Source organism: Myiozetetes cayanensis, unplaced genomic scaffold, assembly GCF_022539395.1.
Source record: "Myiozetetes cayanensis isolate MyiCay16 unplaced genomic scaffold, myiCay2020 scf5-8, whole genome shotgun sequence".
Classification (NCBI taxonomy): Eukaryota; Metazoa; Chordata; class Aves; order Passeriformes; family Tyrannidae; genus Myiozetetes; species Myiozetetes cayanensis.
In genome coordinates this window covers 114,651,831-114,673,314 of record NW_026087742.1, presented here as the reverse complement: position 1 = coordinate 114,673,314, position 21,484 = coordinate 114,651,831, and the positions used below count along the sequence as shown (strand labels likewise).

Sequence of the window (21,484 nt, the reverse complement as noted above, 5' to 3'; positions counted from 1 at the left end):
ACAGAGTCTCTGCCAGTGGTGGGAGCACCTGGAAGAAGGTTCTGTCCTATTCCTCCTCATCCCCTCAGTACTGAAACCCATCTGTGCTCCCTTCCTCCTGGAGTGCTTATGGAAAACTCGGCAAAACCCAGTGCCCATTCCTGTAATTAGGAACATCTTTTGTTCTGGGAAAAGAATCGAGATATCAAAGTCATCCCACAATTCAGAGAAAAGAGGGAAAATGGGCAGTGTAAAGAGAAAGGAGCACTTAACTCTGATTAATTATATTAGCCACTTACCTCATGGAGCTGATTACTGTTCTGAGTTACTGTGGGGCAGGCAAAGAGGGATTTTGATGTTTTATTTTTCACCCCAACCAATCAGAGCTCCAGAAAAGAAAACCACAAACCTGGATAGTACAGCTGCTTTCTGAGCATGTTGTTGATTTTTTTTTTTTTTTTTTGCCATCACTTTCACAATCCACTGTTTTTCTTGGAAAACTTTTTCCAAGGTACTTCAATTACTCATTTCTAGGAACTGGAGCCTGGTGTCCAGAAAAAGCTGCCGTTGGAACAGGCTGGAGCTGCCCCTGTGCTTAGCAACAGCCATCCCACAAACAAACCCTCGGGAGCTCCCAGATCCCAACCAATCCGTGTCCAAATTCAGGCACTGACGGTTCAGCACCCTCAGGGTGGTTGGTTTTGAAGGAACAATCCCAGCATGGTTTGGGTGGGAAGGGACCTTGAAGATCACCCAGAGCCACCCCCTGCCATGGGCAGGGACACCTTCCATGATCCCAGGTTGCTCCAAGACCCGTCCAGCCTGGCCTTGGACACTTCCAGGGATCCAGGGGCAGCCACAGCTTCTCTGGGAATTCTATCCCAGCCCCTCCCCACCCTCACAGGGAACAATTTCTTCCCAATATTTAATCTAAATCTCCACTCTTTCCACTCAAAACCATTCCCCCTTGTCCTGTCACTCCCTTATGAAAGTTCCCTCTCCAGTAACAGGATTTTCTTTTGGTTGATCCAGGTCATAGATTTTCTTTACAGAGGATCCACCTCCCACTGAATTATTTGGGAAGACTTCATCAAAATGAAACAGTTCAAGCCTCAGAGCAAAGGCTGGAATTTTTGGCACCGAGGCCTGTCATTGTCAGGGGCCTGCTGTGTCCATCCACTTGAAAAATCCACCCCAAATTTGGACAAATGGTGAGACTGACAATTTTAGGCTTGGTTTGGGAACGGGAATTCCTTCAGGAAATCGCAACTAAAGGGGAAATGGGCTTCTCAGTGGAATATTGGTGCCCACAGCCTGGTTTTTTTAACATAGTTTTATTTACTCCACCTGCAGAGCTGCTCCAGCCCTGGGAAGAGCACAGGGAGCACAGGGAGCTGCTGGAGAGAGCCCAGAGGAGGCACCACAGAATCACGGAATGGTTTCAGCTGGAAGGGACCTGCCTCAAGGAATTCAACAGGAGAAGTTTTCCAAGAGATGGAAAGGGATGACAAAAAAGGCACCTGTGATTTCACTGCTTGCCATCAGCAGGATGTGGAGCACACAGGGTTGGAGGAGTTTAGAGGTGATTAAGTCTAATCAAACAGTCACTTCAAATATTATTCCAGTGCTGGATAATTTTTAGATCACTTCACGGTTTTTACAAGCACATTTGACTAAACTGAACATTGTTTTTTAGAGCATCTGAGTCAAAAGGCCTAAGTTACACCGAGGAGTTAATAGAAGAAATAACTGATACACTGAACTACAGGAAGTAAATTAAAATTCATTATCTCTGGTGGAGAAATCCCACCAAATCCCAGCACTGGAGCACATAAATAGTGGTGCTTCTGAATGCCTCAGAAAGGAGGGAGATAATCATAAAGAAATTGAAATATCTGCACCACATGGAGGGACTGCACAGACATTAAATCTTAGCAAGGTTCTCTAAAAGAACTAATGAGAAAAGACCACAAAAGGCACCAAAATAAACTGATTTGTTCCCATATCAAGGTGAGAAAAGCTAATTGAGGTGAAACTAAGCTGAGGGAAAGTCCAGACAGAAGGTCTAAAAAGCCGGATTTTGTGTCATGTTAAAATTGAGAGAGGCAGAATAAAATATATAAAAATAAATAACACCATAAGGCATCATGTTGGCCAAGGAATTTCAAAGGTCATTAAGAGTGAACTCATTTTCCAGCAAAATTGCACCATTTTTAAGGGAATTCCCTCCTAGTTTAAAAGGGCTTGAACTGACTGAAAATTGCACTGAGCTTTACTTGCATCTCAAAAGAATTAGCAAATAAGGAAAATAGAGTTATCAAACATGTAGGAGGTGGAAAAAAAACCAGCGGATGAAACAAAACAAGTGATTTAGACATTTATAGTAGGATACATGTATGGAGAACAAAAGCAGTTCAAAGCAGTTGCACATTCCTACTGGAATTTGTGCATCCTGCCAGCAGCAATAATTTGTAGCAGGCTGCGTTAAAAAAGGTGGGTTTTTAAAGAATGTTAAATTAAAATAATTATATTAGGGTTATATTAAAATATATTAAAGTTATATTAAAGTAATATTGTAAAGTATTTTAATAAATAATATAAAAATAATAATGAAATATTAATGTGTAAAATCGACTCTTTGAGTGCTGACAGGCCTCGAAAAATAATTTGGTGTTTCTATACCGAAATAATATAATTACATAAATGTGGTGGTTACACTGAAAACATTGACACTCACATTGAACAAAAAAAGGTGGTGTCCAAAATTTATCTGGGGGAACAAATAATCCCTCATATTTGTTGTGACAAAAGCTTGAGTGGATCAACTCACCAGTTTGGTCTCACTTTATTCCCTTGGTCACTAAAGTTTTGTTGCGACCTCAAATGAGACCGAAACAGAACATTTTTAAATTTAATTTTTTAAAATACTGCTTTGAGACCAGGGGGAATAGCTTGTAAGTGATACCCATGCCCTCAGCTGTTTACATTTTGCTGTGATATAAATAACTTTTCAAACTCCGCGTCTAAAATTACAGATTATGGGTCAGCTTTTGTCCACTGATGTTTCTTCCTCCTCGTTGTAAGGAGTGTGTCACTGGGTGTGCAGGTTGCTAATTAATTAATGGTAATTAATATTCACATCCTGGCTGTTCTGATGGTTGGAGCCACCTGAGACAGACACATGTATTTTTTTTTTTTTAGTTTTCTTCTTGTCATGCAGAAGTAAAACTGTGGAACTGAGTCCCTAAAATACCTTTTTCCATTGGCAATTACAGATAGGAGACACCATCCCAAACATGTTGGGGGATGTGGGTTTTGATGCCACACTTTAAACTGGAGGAAGGGACAGCAGGGAAATGATTTTTAACTTCCGTGTGAGGTTGGATGAGGATCTGAGCAAGCTGGTCTAGTGGAAGGAGTCGGAATTGGATGCAGGTCCAGGAAAGGAGCTGGGGGTTGTAAGTCATTCCTCATATTTCCAAATCAAACCATTCATGAGATGATGAGTTGGGGCCCTGTTTCTGAGCTGGGAGATTATTTTAGATGTAAATATTTCTATCTCAGTCCTGCCCCTTGTCTGGACTCCTCCAGCCCCTCAATGTCCTTCCTGTCCTGAGGGGCCCAGACCTGGCCACAGCACTGGAGGTGTGGAATCCATTCCAGAATTTGGAATTATGGGGAATTTAACTGATCTATCACAAATATAAGCAGGCAAGGTCAAGCCATCCTGGGGACCAGGTGGGCTCCACCCAGGAGCTCTGAGATAACTCAGTTGCCCACTGCAGTGTGTGACCCTTCCCTCAATAACATGAAGATCCATGTTTAAGCATTCCCAGGATTTCCAGGGGCAATGAGATTCCCACACAAAGCATCATTTGGAAGAAGAAAAAAAAAAAAAGACATTAAAAAGGCCTTTGTGCAACAAGAAGCAAGAGAAGGCTGGATCAAAAACTGGCTGGATGACAGGAAATGGAAATAAAACAACAATAAAAGGTCAGTTTTCATAGAAGAGGGGGATCACAAGGGGAGTCTGCAGGGACCTGGTGCTGCTGAATGTATTCCTAAAGGATCTGGGGAAGGGGGGAGCAGTGAAATGCCACAGATTTCTAAAGATACTGAGCATCCAGGTAAAGGAAAGGTAGAGGACAAATTGGGACGTTCACTCTGAAGACCTTACAAGGCTGAGTGAGCGTATAATAAAATGGCAGATAAAATAATGTAGTAAAATAGTGAACATGGGGGGAAAATTCCGTGCACACAAGGATGGGCTCTAAGCTGGTTTTCCACTCACAAATGAGATCTTTGGGTTCTGATTAATATTTCTATAAAAATCTCAGCACAATGTTCCCTGTTACTCAGAGAAACAAATCAAAATATTTGGAATTGTTAAGAGAACAAGACAGAGAACAAACCAGGGAACATTGTAACACGCCCACCCCAGTATAAATCCATAGTTCTCTGCATATTGAGTGGTTTGTGCAGTTCTTTTCTCCACATCCCAAAAGGTCCTTCCAGTACCTGAGAAAAAGAAGGGAGAGGGATTTTTTGCAAGGGCCTGGAGTGACAGGACAAGGGGAATGGCTTTAAACTGACAGAGAGCAGGGTTAGATGGGATACTGGGAAGGAATTCCTGGCTGGGAGGGTGGGCAGGCCCTGGCACAGGTTGCCCAGAGAAGCTGTGGCTGCCCCTGGATCCCTGGAAGTGTCCAAGGCCGGGCTGAAGGGGTTTGGAGCAGCCTGGGCTGGTGGAAGGTGTCCCTGCCCATGGCAGGGGTGGCACTGGATGAGCTTTTAATGTCCTTTCCAACCCAAACCATGCTGGGCTTGTCTGTTTGGGAGATCAACCCAACCCATCAAATTAATAGAAGAAAAGTCTGTTAAATAAATACAAAGGCTGTTAAATAAGAAACCCTCCCCCAGCACCCACCCTGCGGAAACTCCAAAGCACAGATGACTGGACAGCGGGAATGCTCGGGGACAGCACACTGACCTTGTTTGTGAGCTCTTCCTTGGGCATCCTCTGCTGGGAGCTGCTGGAAGCCACATCCCCAGCTGGATGAGTTGTAAGTTCCCATGAAAATACCGTGGCAAAGGGCAGGGGGAGACACTGTGAGTTTTACCATCCCGGTTCAGAGCGGTGAAAGGTCCGGCCGGAGCCCGATGACTTCAGGAAGGAAAAATCTTAATCCATGCAACTGGAAAAGAGTGTCAAAGCCAGTTAGGAACTGAAGTAGGTCACCCGTGTGGAGATCCCCAACTCCTCTGCAGGGCAGGGTTGGGCTCCAGGGGTTCTGTGGGGGCTCTGGGACAGCTGCTCACGGCAAAGGCGGATCACGGAGAGCAGGGAGAGGATAACTCAGAAAGCAAGAAACAAGAGCTCATGGTGGGAGAAAGGCAACTTCCTTGTGGGTAGAATCCTGGAATATCCTGAGTTGGGAGGGACACACCAGGCTCATCCAGTGCCAGCCCTGGCCCTGCCCAGGACACCCCAACACTCCCCCCTGTCCCTCAGAGCGTTGCCCAAACGCTCCTGGAGCTCTGGCAGCCTTGGGGCCGTGCCCACTGCCCTGGGGAGCCTGGGCAGTGCCAACCACCCTCTGGGGGAAGAACCTTGTGCTGAGCTCCAAGCTGAGCCTGCCCTGGCACAGCTCCAGCCCTTCCCTGGGTGCTGTCCCTGTCCCAGCCAGCAGAGATCGGGGCCTGAGGGAACAGAGACTCCTCTCCAGATTTCCTGACCCATCTCCCCCTTGGCCAGCACTTCTCAGGAATGGGACAGCACAAGGGAAACTTCAAACCCTGCATTTGTTGGTGCCTCATTTCCCTGGCACAGCCACAATCTCCTGTGTGCCCAACACTGCCCGGCCCAAACCCGGCAGGGCCCCCGTGGTGACCGAGGCTGGAACTGCCCAATTCCTCACCCATTTTTAGGACTTTTGCTTCATTGGACCTTGCCTGGAAATATTTCCTTTTTTAAGAAAGGAAAAAAAGAGGAAATGATACCATTTGTTTGTTCCCTGGGTCCTGTCCCTGCCCCTCATGAGGATTTGCCTTGGGGTGTTTTGGGTTAAAATTAACACCAGAAGTTGGGATATTTACTACAATTTATTACATATTGATTTCACTGCCTCAAAAAGCAACAGGAAAAAGACAGCAAAAAGTTCTTTCTCGTGACAATCTAAGCTAGAAATATTTTTGCTGCTGTTTTTTCAGCCTGTTAAACTTGCACTTGTTTTGCAGTTGCTTATAAATTCCCCCAGCTAAAATCTGACTCTTTCAGAATAAGACCAAATTCTCAATATTCTTTTCCCTGAAAGCAAAACAAAGCAAAGAAAAAAAAACCCAAACAAAAACCAGGGAAGGGTGGGTTTAAAGAAGAAAAATCATCCTGAGGCAACATCCAGGATAGAAAATTTCTTCCAAGTTGGCAAACCTGCAAACAATGGAAAAAAACAAACAAGGATGAGCTGGATGTTTGCCTCAGCCTGAACATTCTGGACACACACACACACAAAAGCCCCCAAACTATCCTCAAACCCCCAAAATAAGCCCAAAAAGTGTTCTGTTCTTGATGTTTCACATTGGAAAACCCCTCTGTTCATTCCAGATATAAAGTACCTATGGAAATTTGAGCACTGGTTTTTTTATTAGTCTCTCCCATGTGTATGACTGGCTCTGTGTAATTGGTATTTAATTAATATAGTTCTTCAGCAAATGTATTAATTCAGGCTTCCATGTGTCAAATATGGGGCTTACATTTGATATTGAGACACCTACAATGGCCTGGGTGCATCTAACAGAATTATCTATATCTAACAGAATAAATAGAATAAATAAACAGAGCAGGTAATTACATTAATTTTTAAAACATATTTTAAAGATGCATCTTGGCTACTTGGAATTTTCTACATGCTTTTCATTTAGGTTTGTTCTAATTTGTAAGTGGAAGTCTTCAAAATCACGTTGTGCCTGAAATTTGGGTTCAGTCTTCACTTACCTGAGGTAACAACTTTATAAAGAAAACCTCCTCTGTCAACACATCAAAAACTCAGTGGAGGTTTGTTGGAAAAAGACTTGTTATGAGGAAATAGGTTGGAAAAGGGAAGGGAAAAACAAGGGGTTGAGGTGATTTTTTCAGCTTTTGGTTTTCAAGACTGCTTTCCCATCTCCACAGATTTGCCACCTTCACCCAGGCCATGGGTGAAGTTTAAAAAGTGAAGTTTAAAAGCCTGATGGATTTCTTGGGAATGAAAGATTTCTTGGGAAACAATTTAAAATGGTATTTATGAAATACCCCTTGTGCAAACAACGCCCTTCATCTTCGATTGTGCTGCCAACACCTGCCAATTGTCCCCAACTTCAACCATTTTTTTCACACCTCTCATATCATGGAATCATCAAACAGACTTTAAAGATCATCCAGTTCCACCTCCTGCAGGGACACCTTCAACTAGTCCAGGTTGCTCCAAGCCCTGTCCAACCTGGCCTTGGACACTTCCAGGGATCCAGGGGCAGCCACAGCTTCTCTGGGCAACCTGTGCCAGGGCCTGCCCACCCTCCCAGACAGGAATTCCTTCCCAGTATCCCATCTATCCCCACTTTATTTCAATTTGAAGCCATTCCCCCTTGTCCTGTCCCTCCAGCCCTTGGAAATAGTCTCTCTCCATCCTTCCTGGAGCCCCTTCAGGCCCTGCAAGGCCACACTCAGGTCCCCCCAAAGCTTCTCTTGTCCAGCTGAACAATCCCAGCTGTGCCAGCCTTTCCTCCCAGCAGAGCTGCTCCAGCCCTGGGATCCTCTTGGTGCCTCCTCTGGACTCGCTCCCATCCTGCCGAGGGAAAACCACTAACAAAGAACAACCAGAAGTTCATCCCAGAACTGGAGCCCCTCTCTCTGGAGCCAGGCTGGGAGAGTTGGGGGTGCTCACCTGGAGGAGAAAATGTTCCAGGGAGACCTCAGAGCCCCTTCCAGGGCCTAATGGGGCTCCGAGAGAGCTGGAGAGGGACTGGGGACAAGGGATGGAGGGACTGGACAAGGGGAAATGGCTTTGAACTGGCAGAGAGAAGGGTTAGATGGGATACTGGGAAGGAATCATTCCCTGTGAGGGTGGGCAGGCCCTGGCACAGGTTGGGCAGAGAAGCTGTGGCTGCCCCTGGATCCCTGGAAGTGTCCAAGGCCAGGTTGGACAGGGCTTGGAGCGACCTGGGCTGGTGGAAGGTGTCCCTGCCCATGACAGGGGGCGGAATGAGATGATCTTTATGGTGCCTTCCCACCCAAACCAGTGTGTGATTCTGTGATTCTACCCCAGATTCTTTCCCTGTAGGGCTGGACCCTTTGCAAGTTTTCTGATTTCCCAAGACCTGAAAGCCATGACTGCTCCAAGCTTGTTTTTGCACTCATCCCAGCAGTCCAGCAGGCAGGTGGGTTAATGTTGGAGTCCCAGCACAAGGGTGGAAATCACTGACAGTAGGGAAGACAGCCCTGTAGCCTCTTGAAAAAAAAACCAGGGATGGAGAACTGTGAGGTCCAACAGAGTCAAGCAGATGAATTCATTCAGCCTGGGGAACTTGCTCTGGGAATACTTAAGGGGTATCCTCCCAGCCTGGCAGTCCAGGCAGGAAACTGAGCCTGGAATATGGCAGGGAATGCACACACAGCTCGTTTGGTTTATGTGCATATTGGACAAAAACAAATCCTCTTTATTCTGCGTTAATAAGTCTGAGGGCACTGCCTCTTGATTACACCCTCATCCTTAACTCCTTGTGATTCCCAGCCCCCTTTGACAGACCCACCTCGGGCAGAGATCTTGAATAAAAGAGCTTCAGAGAAGTCTGGGAAAACTGGTGGCTTTGTTGAGGATTGATCCTGGGTCATCACTCCACCATTTCTCACTTTGGGAAAAGCTGAACTGCCCCACAAGTTCTACCTAAATATGAGGAAGAACTTCTTTGCTGGGCAGTGAGTGACCCAGCACTGAGCAGGTTGCCCACAGAGGGTGTGGAGTCTCCTCACTGGAGATGTCTCACAAATGCCTGGACACAACCTTGTGCCATGTGCTCTGGGATGGCCCTGCTGGAGCAGGGAGGTGGGATCAGATGACCCACAGTGGTCCCTTCCAGCCTGACCCACGCTGGGATTCTGGGATTCTGTTAATGCTCCTGTTTGGTTGGACACCAGACCAAGCTGCCCACATGTAACCTGAGCTAAGTCCCAGTTCCCAGGGAAGAATTTTCATCCTAATATCCCATCCAACCCTACTCTCAGTGTGAACCCATTCCCCCTGTCCTGCCACTCCAGACCCTTGTGAAAAGTCCATCTCCATCTTCCTGGTGTGTTGGACTGTGAGAGGACAGAGGACCTGGAAGGAAAAAGGGACAGACAACCAAGCATTCCCGCTTCTGCTGCTGGAAGAACCATTTCTTAGCACGCTGAAGCACCATAAGTGACAACTGTAGAGCAATTTAATTTAAAACTCATTACAGTTTCTTTTTCTTATCTAGCAGGAGGTTGGCCATGTGGGCACCCAGCAAAACACACTCTGGAGAACTTTCCTTTCATCTTTCCAAACCCAGGGAAACCAGATTCCTCTAGAAGCTGGAAACTGAGGATGCAGAGAAGTTCCCAGAGGGGGAACACTTGACATTGCAGCAGTTGATCTGCAGAAGTTTTGAAGAACCACAGTTCTTCAGGGTGTCTGACTTTAACAGAAAGCTGTTCCATGCTCCTGCAAGTGGATTTATCACAGAAAGTGGATTTATCATGGAAAGCGGTCTCAGGAGGATTTCTGGGATACAACTTCCAAGTTTGTGTTTCCCATAGGATAAGTAACAGCCTCTTTCCCAGAGGTGTCTTTCCCCAGAAAACTCCATGGGTTTGGGGAAGGACTTCTCACAGAATCCCAGGATCATTACGTTGGAAAAGAACTCCAAGGTCATCAAGTCCAACCTTTGACCCACCACCAGCTTGCCCCCCAGCCCAGAGCACTGTTGAACTTCCTTGGACACCTCCAGGGATGGGAACTCCACCCTTTCCATGAAGAAACTCCTCCTGATGTCCAGGAATTCCTGACTGATGTTTTGAAGTGGCTGAGGAACTTTTCACACTTAGGGGTGTGATCTTCAACTCGAGTGAGGAATCCACGACCACCACTCCAGAGAGGATCAGAGGAAACTCAGGGATACACACATTTATTTGTTTTTGGAGCAAGCAACAGCAGCAATTCCAGGACCTTCTGGTCCAGGGCCGTGCCAGCCCACACAGCAGGCAGCCCACGGAGAAGAATTTCTTGGGGGACTGAACCTCAGACTGTGGCCCAAAGGAACTGAGCTCTGGGGTGGCTTTGCCTGAGAAACACAACAGCACAGTTGGCATCATCACCTTTGTTCTGTATTATGGGGAAATCCCTCCTGAAGATCCTGAAGATGTGCCGGATACCGAGGATTGTTTGAGTTGCTGTGGGTACAACACGTCCTCTGGACTGAAGCATCTGATCAAAGGACAAATATGAAGCCCTGGAAAAGTCAGGGTGTCCATGACTGTGTGAAGGAAGGCAGAAATGCACACATTCCAAAGGAAAACTGCACGGCTATGAGAGCTTTTGGAGTTTGGATGGTGGAATGAAGCATTCCAGAATATAGACTGAAGAAGAAAATGGACTCCTCTAGTCAATGTGGGAAGGGTGAGGAGGGAAAAACTGGGAGATATTATCCATAATCACATTCCACTACCATAGAATCATGGAATGGTTTGGGTTGGAAGGGATCATAAAGCTCATCTCGTTCCACCCCCTGCCATGGGCAGGGACACCTTCCCATATCCCAGGTTGCTCCAAGCCCTGTCCAACCTGGACAACCTTGGACACTTCCAGGGATCCAGGGGCAGCCACAGCTTCTCTGGGCAGCTTGTGCCAGGGCCTGCCCACCCTCACAGGGAAGGATTTTTACCATATACCTAAATTTCCCACCTTTCAGTTTGAACTCATTCCCCCTCGTCCTGTCACTGCAATTCCTGAAGAATTCCCTCTCCAGTTTCCTTGCAGCTCCTTCAGATACTGGAAGTTGCTGTGAGGTTTCCACACAACCTTCTCTTTTGTTCAGGCTGGACAACCCAACTCTGTCATCCTGTCAGTAAATGTGTGGCTGAGACACCACAATGATTGTCTGCAGTTTGATGCAGGAAGAGAAGGACCCAGGCTGGTAAAATCCTGAGCAGCTTCCATGGACTTGGGAAGTCCTCAGCCCTTTAATTAGGAAAATCCCTTCACCCCCAAAGTGGTAGGGGTGGTTTTACTGATAAACTGTGTGCTCAGAAGGCCACAAAAGTTATTACTGGTGTCACTGTAGTGCTTTAATTAGAGTGTTTTGTTGTTTCTTTTCCACCTGTTCCATTTCTCCGGACTGCTGTGTGCTGTTTTCTCTTTTAGATCTCATTTCTCCACACTACACTCTTTCCTCCTCATTTTTCATGTCCTTTTTCTTTTATTTTTTTTTCCTCAGCTTTTTCTAATTATTATGGTTCTTTTAGGCCCAGAATGTTCTGTTTTCTGAGGGGTGCCCTCTAAGGAAGAGAAAGCCAAGTATTCCTTACGAGCCAGTCTCCTAATTCATACAGAATACACACAAACTCCTATTTTCCAGTACTGTAAACCTACTCCAGGTGGTTTGTGAGGAAGAGTTAAATAAAATTACTCTCAGTCTTTCCTGCCTTGACAGTCCCTCCCTTCCTAAAGAAAATTTTTTAAAAAATTAAGATTTGATAACTCATTCTGGGGAACAAAGCAGGAGAAACCAGCAGGAACTCAGATCCCCTTGGTCCAGATCACGAGCTATTCCTCACTCTCCATCCTCAATCCCTGTCCTCTCAGCTGCTCCTCTCCAAGGTGGATCCCTCAGGAGTTCATCTCTCTTGCTCCATGTTTACTTTTGGAGTTTCCAGCCAAGGCAGTGCCAGTGTCCTGTCATCTCCTGCCCCTCAGTGCCCACCCCACCCTGTGCAATGCCAGCTGCCCATCCCTGCAGTGCAGCCACTCCTGGGATGTGTCACACAATGGATCAGGAAGCCCACCTGGTTTGAAAATCAACCCCAAACTGGATGGAGCAGGATTCTGGCCAAGTCCCAGCTTGGAGGTCTCTCATTTCCCAAATGCTGGACCCAACCTTTACCCATATTTCCAGCATAGAGGAGAATTCCCAGCTCCCAGTGCTCTGTCCTGTTCCCACCCAGTGGGCTGGGTTTCCAGGTGAGGCAGGAGAGTCCCAGTCTGGAAGATTCCTAATCCTAGCCCTAAACCTGCTTGCAGCAGAGAACACAAATCCATCCTGACACCGGCTCTAATTCCAGATCCTGTGGCTGGAGCAGGTTCCTGGTGGAACTGCAGTTCCCAATGACCTCATTCCTCAATTTTAATCGATCCTTCCGCTGTTGAGGACCAAAACAGAAACTTCTGTAGATCATCTGTAACGTGTAAACAGAATCCCAGAATCCCTGAGGCTGGAAAAGCCCTCCCAGCCCATGGATCCCCCCTGTGCCCCATCCCCACCCTGTCCCCCAGCCCAGAGCACTGAGTGCCACGGCCAGGCCTGCCTTGGACACCTCCAGGGCTGGGCACTCCAAACCTCCCTGGGCAGCCCCTGCCAAGGCCTGACCACCCTTGCCATGAGGAAATTCCTGCTGATGTCCAGCCTGAACCTTCCCTGACTTTTTAATGAAAAGGACACTCAGGAGAACACTGCTGTACAAGAGAAGAACCATGCAGGTGTTTCATTATTGAAATAGTATTAACAAGCTGCCAATATCTAGTTGTTTGTGCTGCAAAATAAAATTAAAAAGAAGGCCATCATCTTTAAAATGACATTTTATCTCTGCCCAAGTTGCCAAAGCTTGGGTATAGCCAGCAAAATAAAAGCAGAGGATGACTGAGCAAATGCACAGACTCCTGAAAATATTTTCAAGTGTTAACAAAAAAACCCCAAAAATCCCACAAAAAACTCCAAACTCAAACCCCGAGAAGTTACAGCTTTACAGTAAACAGTGTAACAACTTTCTGTGAGCTCTGTAGTTACCTATATTGACCAACAGAGCAATTCCTGTGTCACTGCACAGCACCATTCACCCAGCCCAGCAAAGAGGGCTTTACGAAATCCTCACGGGGATGGACCCCCCTGTTTGAGAGAGGAGCTGGCCTTCCTGACTGAGGACATGGGCAGTGGTTATGCAGGACAGCCGGTGCTTTTTGGAATGTTCTGGATTTCCTAGACAATGTTCAGTGGGTGCAGGTGCCCCAGGCCAAAATCTAACCCTTGGGAGCCCCCGGGTAGCAGCAGGTGATGTCAGGGGGCTTGGCTATCTTGGAATCATCAAGGCTGGAAGAGACCTTCGAGATGATCCAGTGCCACCCTCACCCAGCACCACCACAGTCACCCCTAATCCACGTCCCCAAGGGCCACATCCAGACACCTCTGGGACACTCCCAGACACAGGGACTCCACCACCTCCCTGGGACACTTCTTGCAAGGCCTGACCACTCCTGCAGGGAGAAATTGTTTCTGATCTCTGCTCTGAACCTGCCCTGGGGCACTTTGAGGCCATTTCCTCTCCTCCTTTCCCTTGGGATGTGGCAGCAGAGCCCGACCCCCCCTCCCTGCCCCCTCCTGTCAGGGAGTTGCAGAGAGCAATGAGGTCCCCCCTGAGCCTCCTCTGCTCCAGATAAACCCCCCCAGCTCCCTCAGGTGTTGGACAAGAACCACATCCTGGCCACACTCGAAGGCAAAGAGCGAAGTGTCAAAAGCAGCACTAACTGACCTCGAATCTTTGCAGGGCTGAGGGGAACGAGGAAGGACCACTTAACTCATGGTGCTCCCAGACACCTGCCAAGGCTGTAAGGTGCAATTTCATGGATGATTTCATCTCACCTGACACTGTGCTGTGATGGAGGGGGTGGTCCCACCATTCCTCCACTGTGTTCCTTCTGTTCCCTCGGCATCCGTATCCCTGGAGAGGGACTTTTCACACAGACTTGGATGGCAGGACAAGGGGGAATGGCCTTAAATTGAAAGAGAGTAGGATTGGATGGGATATTGGGAAGGAATTGCTGGCTGTGAGTGTGGAGAAGCCCTGGCACAGGTTGCCCAGAGAAGCTGTGGCTGCCCCTGGATCCCTGGAAGTGTCCAAGGCCAGGTTGGATGGGGCTTGGAGCACCCTGGGCTGGTGGAAGGTGTCCCTGCCCATGGCAGGGAGGTTGGAACTGGATGATCTTTAATGTCCCTTCCAACACAAACTGTTCTGTGATTCCATGATCACAGTGTTTAAGTAAAAGTCTCAATGCTTCAATTATTTGGGGCACTTTGGCTGTGGCTCCACCTGCCCCCCCAATCCTTGGCTGCTTATTTCCACCTTTTAAGCAGAGATTAAAAAAATATTAAAACAGGGAGAAAAAGCAAATGGAACAAGTAACATGTCCTAATTTCTCCAAGGAGGCCGGCTGTGAACTGAAATGACTAGATTAAAGTATCACACGTTAGAATTAAAGTATTAGATAAAGGCCATACTCTACTTTTTGATCTTTGTGGGCATTCCAGAAAAAAATAAAAAATAAAAATTAAAAAAACCCTGTCACAGATTTAGGCTGGCAGCGCCGACCTGGCAATTCCGAGGGGAAAGGAACCTTCCCTCAGGAGCTCGAAGCTCCCACACTAGTGCATTTTTGGGGAATACATTTATTTCCAGAAGGGGATGAGAAAGATCCCTGCACCCAATTCCTAGGGGGGAAAGGAGCCTTCCCTCGTCAGCTCCAGGCTCCCAAACCAAAAATGTTTTTTTTGGGAAATACGTTTATTTTCCGAGAGGGATGAGAAAGACCCCTGGATGCAACTCCAAGGGGAGAGGAACCTTCCCTCAGGAGGCAAAGGAGCCTGTCCTCAGTAACCCAAGGCTCCCACACCGGGAAACTTCTAGTGCAATTTTTAAATGATTTTTTTTTGTGTTTTTTTTTTTTTTTTTTTTTTTTTTTTTTTTTTTTTTTTTTTTTTATTGGGGCATATATTGATTTTCTGAGAGGGAGGATGAAGACCCGTGATGCAATTCCGAGGGGAAAGGAGCCTGTCCTCAGCAGCCCTAGGATCACAACCCGGGCTAATTTTAGTGCATTTTCAAACTCTTTTTCTGAGGGGAACGAGAAAGAGCCCCTGGATGCAATTTCCGAGAGGAGAGGCGTCTTCCCTCAGGAGAGAAAGGAGCCTGTCCTCAGCAGCCCGAGGCTCCCGCACCGGGCTAATTTTAGTGCATTTTTAAACTCCTTTTCTGAGGGGGAGGAGAAAAACCCCGCCGGACGCAATTCCGAGAGGAAAGGCGCCTTCCCTCCGGAACTCGAGGGCTCCCACAGCGGGCTCCTCTTATTGCATTTTTTTTAACTGTTTTTTTGGGGAATACGCCGGTTTTCGGAGGGGCCGAGCCGAGCCCGGCCGGTCCCTCCCCTCACGCCGGGCGGGCGGGAAGCCCCGGCGGGCTCGGCCTCTCCTCGAAGCGGCCGCCGCGGCTCCGGCGCCCCCTGCGGGCGGGGTCCCCTCACCGGCAATGGCGGCCGCTGCCCTTCCCCGCCCCGCCGGGGCCATCCCGGCCCGCAGCGCCGCCGACACCGTCACACGCCGGAGGGCGGGCGCGGATGGATCGGGAATAGGGATGGGATAAGGGGAAGGTGGGGGTGGGAGAAGAGGGGAAACGGGGAAGGAGCCGTTGCCATGGCGAGCAGCGCCCGCCCTTCCCTCCACACGTCAGCGCCGTCTCCCGCCCGGCCGCGGGTGATTGACAGTTGCCGTGGCAACAGGCTCGCCCCGCCGCCATTTTGTCAGTTGGGGTTTTTTTTTAAATTTAAAAAAAAAAAGAAGTAATAATTAAAAAAAAAAAACCACAAACCACAAAACACCAAAGCGCTGTCTTTTCCCGCCAGAATACCGGGGTTTACTGTTTTATTATTTTTTAAATTTCTCTTTTGTTTTGCGCTTTCTCCTTGTCTCGACCTCCAACCGCGAAAGGAAAAGGAAAAAAAAAAAAGAAAGGGAAGCAAAAAAAAAAAAAAAAAAGTGCGCTCCGAGGGTCCCGCCGGGGATGCGCGGACGGGACTGAGGCGGCGGCGGTGCGGGAAGCGGAGCCGGTTCGTGAGGAAGGAGGGAGGGCGAGAGGGAGGGAAGGGGAAGGAGGAGCGGGCGGGGAGGGAGGGAGGGGGAGGAGGTAGCGGCTGGCAGGCGGGGGAGGGAGGGAGGGAGGGAGCGAGGAGTTCCCGGGGGCTCGGTACGGCGCTGCGCTTCCCCCCATCCCCTCCTCCTCCTCCTCCTCCTCTCCTCCTCCTCCCGCTCCCCCCGCCGCTGTCCCCGCGCTCCCGGCCGGGGCTCAGGCCGCCGATCGCAGCCGAGCCGAGGCGAGGCCGAGCCGCCGCCGGGCGCTGCGCAGGTTTGGACCGCGCGCCATTTTGTGAGGGCAGCGAACACCCAGAGCCCGGCCGGGGACCCGCCGGGCCGCCCGCGCCCCCCTTCCCTGCGCGGCCACCGCCGCGGCCCGAGGGAGGAGGAGGAGGCGCCGCCGCCGCCGAGGCCCCCGGGCGGGGGAAGAGCGGGAGGACGCGCCCGGGCCGCTCGCCCCGCCAAGGGAGGAGGCCTCGCCCCGGGAGAAGCCGCCGCTCGGGTGAGTGAGACGCCGCACCGCGGGACGAGCCGGGGCCGCCTCGCCCGGGCCCGCGGCGGAGGGGCCGCAGCGCTCCCGCTGCCATCTTAGAGCGGGAGCCATCCCCGCCCGCCCCTGCGCTCCCCGCGGCCTTTCCCCGCTCCCGGCGCGGCTCTGCCTTGCCGGGCCTCGGCGGCGGCGCTGGAGGAAGGGGAGCTCGCCCGGAGCCGCTCGGTGTTATGCGCAACGCCCTGCGGTGGGCGGGTGCGAGGGCTCGGGCCGGGCCGGCCGCGGGGAGGGCGGCGGGACTTGGAGCATCACCTGTTGTAGGGCAGGGTCGGGATGGCCCGGGCACCTGCGAGGGTGGGCAGGTGGGCAAAGGTGGAGGGGGAGATGGGGAAGGAGTTACCTGAGCGAGGTGCCTGTCATGCCGCCGGTGGGGGGTGGGGAGGACGGGGAGGAGGAGGAGGAGGAGGGAGCAGCATTGGGAATAGCACAGGGACACGCAGGGACACGCAGGGACACACAGGCACAGGGACACACCGGCGCTTCCCGGGCAGGGTGGCGGAGTCCCCATCCCTGGGGGTGCCCAGGGAACGACTGGACGGTGGCACTCGGTGCTCTGGGCCGGGTGACACGGTGGGGATCGGGCGCGGGGCGGACTGGATGATCTTGGGAGGGCTTTTCCAGCCTCAGCGGTTCTGGGATTCCATGTTTTAGTAGCTGGTCGCAGCCCTGTAGGGGCTGAGCTTTGTGTGGCTGGAGGAATTGGAGCCCTCCTCGGGTACACTGGGTGCTCCTCTGGAGCGGCCGCAGCTCCCTCCCGCCGCCGAGGAATCACGAAACGCAATTAAAAAGTCCTGGATTTCGAAATTTCGAAATTGGTGCGTTTTTGAATCTCGGGTCAGCTTTGAAGTTTTGGGTTCAGCCCGGCCAAGGACCACATAGGGGTTCTTTGATCTTGTATCTACATTGCTGCTCTTATTTAGTTCTCCTATTACTCCCCAGTCGTGGGGGAAATAAACATTTATTGTTATTTAAAATTAACAAGGGCAGAATATCTGGCTACAGAATAAATCAACAAGCGTGTTTTTGACAGGCATCCTGGTTTAATCTGAACTAGAGTGTCCTGTTAACTTTTGCCAGGGGGTCCCTGCAGTCACACTTAGGTGGATTTGGTATCACAGGGGTCTGGATTTGTACAACTCCACAACTTTTTTTATTGTCTTGTTGGTATTTCCTTACATTTTCCTTAAGGAGAGGTGCGTGGAGTTGAAGAATACACAGATGATATCTGGTGATAAATAAGCAAACATTTGGTTTCTGGTAGTGTTGAATTCCATGCCTGTAGCCAAGCAGAATTTACCTTCCCTCCCTGAAATACTCTGTAGCCCTAAAAAGTTTTGGTAAACTTGTTTCTCTTTTTCTTTTTTTTTTTTTTTCCCCTCCATGGCCCCCCTCCCCCAACCTCTGTAGGTTGGATATTTTTGGAAAATTAATTATACTTTATAGAATTAGAATAATAACACTGGAAATAACTCTGAGCTAGTATTTGTTAACTATTATCTATATATATTTGCTGTGTGTATATATAGATACTTTTGTAGGCTACGCTTCATGTTTTTGGCTTACATGAATTATTTAGAACTAGACTGTTTTTATTTGCAGTCTGAAGTCGAATATGTGTGTGAAGTGTTAAATTTACATTTTCTGCTGCAAATTAAAAATTCTCTCCAAGTTTATGAAGCTTATCGAGTTTAATTCATGGCTTTGCCATGTTCTTTGGGTAAAGCAAGTGTATCTCGTTCAAAACTGAATAAAAAGCAGAGATTTCTTGAACCAGCAGGGCAAAAGGACAATAGTTTAAATATTGTTTCCAGGCTCAGAGGGTTGTTACAGGAGCAGGAACTGTTACAGTTCCTGCATCAATACTTGGGTGGATTTAGGACTTGTCATTGGAATCCCCTCCCCCACGATGGGCAGTGACAGAGAAGCCACAACAGGGATAATTTTACCTCATAGCAGCCAAGAGTTCTGTGTTTCAGCGTGGATGTATGGGCAGGATTCTCCTCCCTGTGGGAAATAACGAGGCAGGCCCGGGGATTTTATCAGTTTTTAAGGTCTGGGGGGTTGTGTGGACTGGGAAGCAGCACCTGACGGCCCCGAGTGACTCCTGCAAGCTGGTTGATAGTTTAAACAAAGTAGCACAACACCACCGGTGTCCAGGAAAAACCGTGCCCTGTCTGAGCTTGCAAAGTGCCTTTTAATTAGGACATATTTGCTGACATGTGCCACGGCTTCAGATCGTGCCTGAAACTGGACCACCTGCTCATGTGGGGTGTGAGGAGAGGAGTTCCACACACCCTCCCCCCAAAACTGAACCTTTCTTTGCCATGGTGGCGTTTTACAGCTTCATCTGAGCTCAGATGGGTGGTGGTTTGGAGACCAGAACCTACCAGTACCCCAAAAAAGCAATTTTTGTTGCTATAATTACATTATCTTTTGGGGCATTCCTCTTAAGACCTCTGTATTTCAGGTGGGTTTAGCCCTGGCTGTGGGACTGTAGGTTGAAAGTTGTTGTTCCAGTTCGTGTTTCTGGGTAAGAATGGCAGCCTGGTGCAAGTGCAGCCTTTAAATGGGAATTTTTAAAGACATTTGAGGAGCTCTTCTCCAAAGTGAAGGCAAGAACTTTCTGATACCTTTGTTTTGAGGGAGCACGAGAGACTTGTATAACTTCTGAAATCCTTTTGTAAATAGATCTGTTGTTGTAGAATAGGATTATTTACAGAGAACTGCTGCTTTTGTCTTTATAACCCAGTACAAAAGATTATTTGTTAAGTTTACAGTTTCATCTCTTTTATTTTTTTTTACCAAGAGGTTGGTAAGAAATATCTGTTTAAAAAAAAAAAATTATGTAATAACTTTTTTTGCTACTCAGACTTCAAGAAGTCTGATGTTTATGCAGTGAGACTTCTTTATTGCTCTAAGACTATTTGAAATAACACCAAAAAAAACCTCAAACCTCTCTGAGCAAACTCCCTTCCTTGTGAGGGGAGAAAAAAAATCATCCAGAGAAGGGGAATACTCTGCTTTTCCTTCCTCACCTCCGTGGGCCCTTCAGGAGGAGGGTTATGGGAACTGTAGTCCATGGATGGCTTCAAAACACCACAGAAACTTTATATTTAGAGTTATCTGGGGCTGGCTCTTCGAGGTGACACAACACACAGTGGAATTGCAATGATAATCCGATTTTTTTATCCATCTTTTCAACCCTTTTGGGGAAGAAAGGTAAAATTCTGCCTATTGGTTGTGTTTTCTCCAAGCCTGACTGGAAAAAGGAGTCCCCTGGTTTTGCTGGTCCCAGTGGATTTCATTCCCTCACAACAGGTTTGTACTTTCCCACCAGGAAAATAGGACTTTATCATCCCCTTATTCACCCCAGCATGGCCTGTCCCTGGGATTTTCAGGGGGAATCCCCCCCTGAAGGGCTGGGGAAATGTGGGACACAGTTCCCAGCCAGCCCTGCTCGTGTCCATACACTGGGAATACTCTGGAGCCTCCCAAGTCTTTGGGTCCCCCTGGATGAAGCCAAAATCAGCTGCATTTTTGGAAAAGCAGGGAAATGGTTCTGGAATTGGAATAAACACAGGCTGGCACTTATTTGTAAACACCCCCCTTGCAAAGTTCCCAGGGGCTGAGCAGCACCAAACACCTGAAAGTGAAACCCAGTAAATGAAAGTAAAATTAACTCCAGTAAGTGTCAGTTTTGTCCCAGCTGTGAGAAACCAACCTTTCAATTGATGTGTTACATAAAGTTCCAAGACCTTCTGGTTCTCTTTCCTTTTTTTTTTTTTTCCTTTCCCCCTTTTCCTTTTCCCCCAGAGGCAAATAAAAATAGACTGTGTTGTGAGTCAGTTAAAGGAATAGTTAATAATACATTAATACCTCTTTGTGTTGAAAAGTTTCCTCTTTCTTTTTAGTAACTGTTTGGATGGCGAAGTAAGAGAGGAATGAAAATGTACAATTTGATTTCTGATGGCAAAGTTATTCCTTCAAAATACGACAGGACAAAAATTCAGAGGGAGTTTTGATGAGTTACTGAGAAAAAAAAAATCAAATTAGTAGAATGAGTAGTTGACAAAATACATTTTAAGGATTAAACTGAACTTGCCAGTGAGACTTTTAAATCCTGGTGTCCCCAAACCCTGTTGGTCATTGGTTTTTTTTTTTGGTTTCCTGGCTTCAAACATGTTTCATTCCAAATCCTGTTTCCCTGTCTGTGTTCAAATCATAATTTGTGCTCCTGTGAACTCCATAAATTTGTAATAACTGCTCACTGACTTTGCCAGTGGGCCCATTGCTGAGGATCCTGTTGGAACACAGAGCATCCACTGTGGAGAGGGAATAATTTGGTGCCCATGCTGTTAAAACTCAAGGAAGGGGTGAAAGGAGGAGAGGAACACAGGGAGGGAAGGGAACGTGGTGCTGATCTCTCAGCTCTGTATTTACCTGGGCACTGAATTTCCTCACACCAAACACTCTGTTTGGTCTGTCCAGTTGTAATTCAGCTTTTTCCCTGTTTATAAATACATACCCAGACAAAATCTCGGGTTTAAATATTTTTAACAGGGCTTACAACGAAACACATCCAGGTTACGTGTGTGATTGTGACAGACCGGTTCCCAACACACACTTTGAAGAGCTGAGTGCTACTGGAAGCACAGGAACTTTCCTGGATCGTGTCTCATTCTGGCTCCTTGGCTGTTATTCCTTCCAACTTGCGGATAATTCGGCGTTAATTTAACGCTGTGGCAGAGGCAGTGTTTGAAATATATTGATCTCTTTGTTCATCTGACA

General features: G+C 48.2%; 1 protein-coding gene and 1 long non-coding RNA gene across 4 annotated transcripts in view; one reads left to right on the top strand and one right to left on the bottom strand.

Annotated features, from left to right (window-relative positions):
- Positions 1-808: 808 nt before the first annotated feature.
- Positions 809-17,060, bottom strand: LOC126649077 (uncharacterized). 2 transcript variants are annotated; one of them, XR_007630963.1, is made up of 4 exons: positions 17,037-17,060; positions 13,885-14,015; positions 4,970-6,409; positions 809-4,497 (listed from the first exon to the last, which is right to left on the bottom strand). It is a non-coding gene; the product is annotated as an uncharacterized LOC126649077 (long non-coding RNA). The 2 variants fall into 2 exon arrangements; XR_007630962.1 differs by having other exon boundaries at positions 4,970-5,174.
- DYRK1A (dual specificity tyrosine phosphorylation regulated kinase 1A) overlaps positions 16,106-21,484 on the top strand; it is a 63,267-nt gene continuing 57,888 nt past the window's right edge. Inside the window, exon 1 of one of the 2 annotated variants that reach the window (XM_050332805.1) lies at positions 16,106-16,121. The gene's annotated coding sequence lies outside the window, so the exon portion shown is untranslated. Of the gene's footprint in view, positions 16,122-16,313; positions 16,649-21,484 lie in introns of those variants that run through there. The other variant, XM_050332804.1, reaches the window with a different exon arrangement.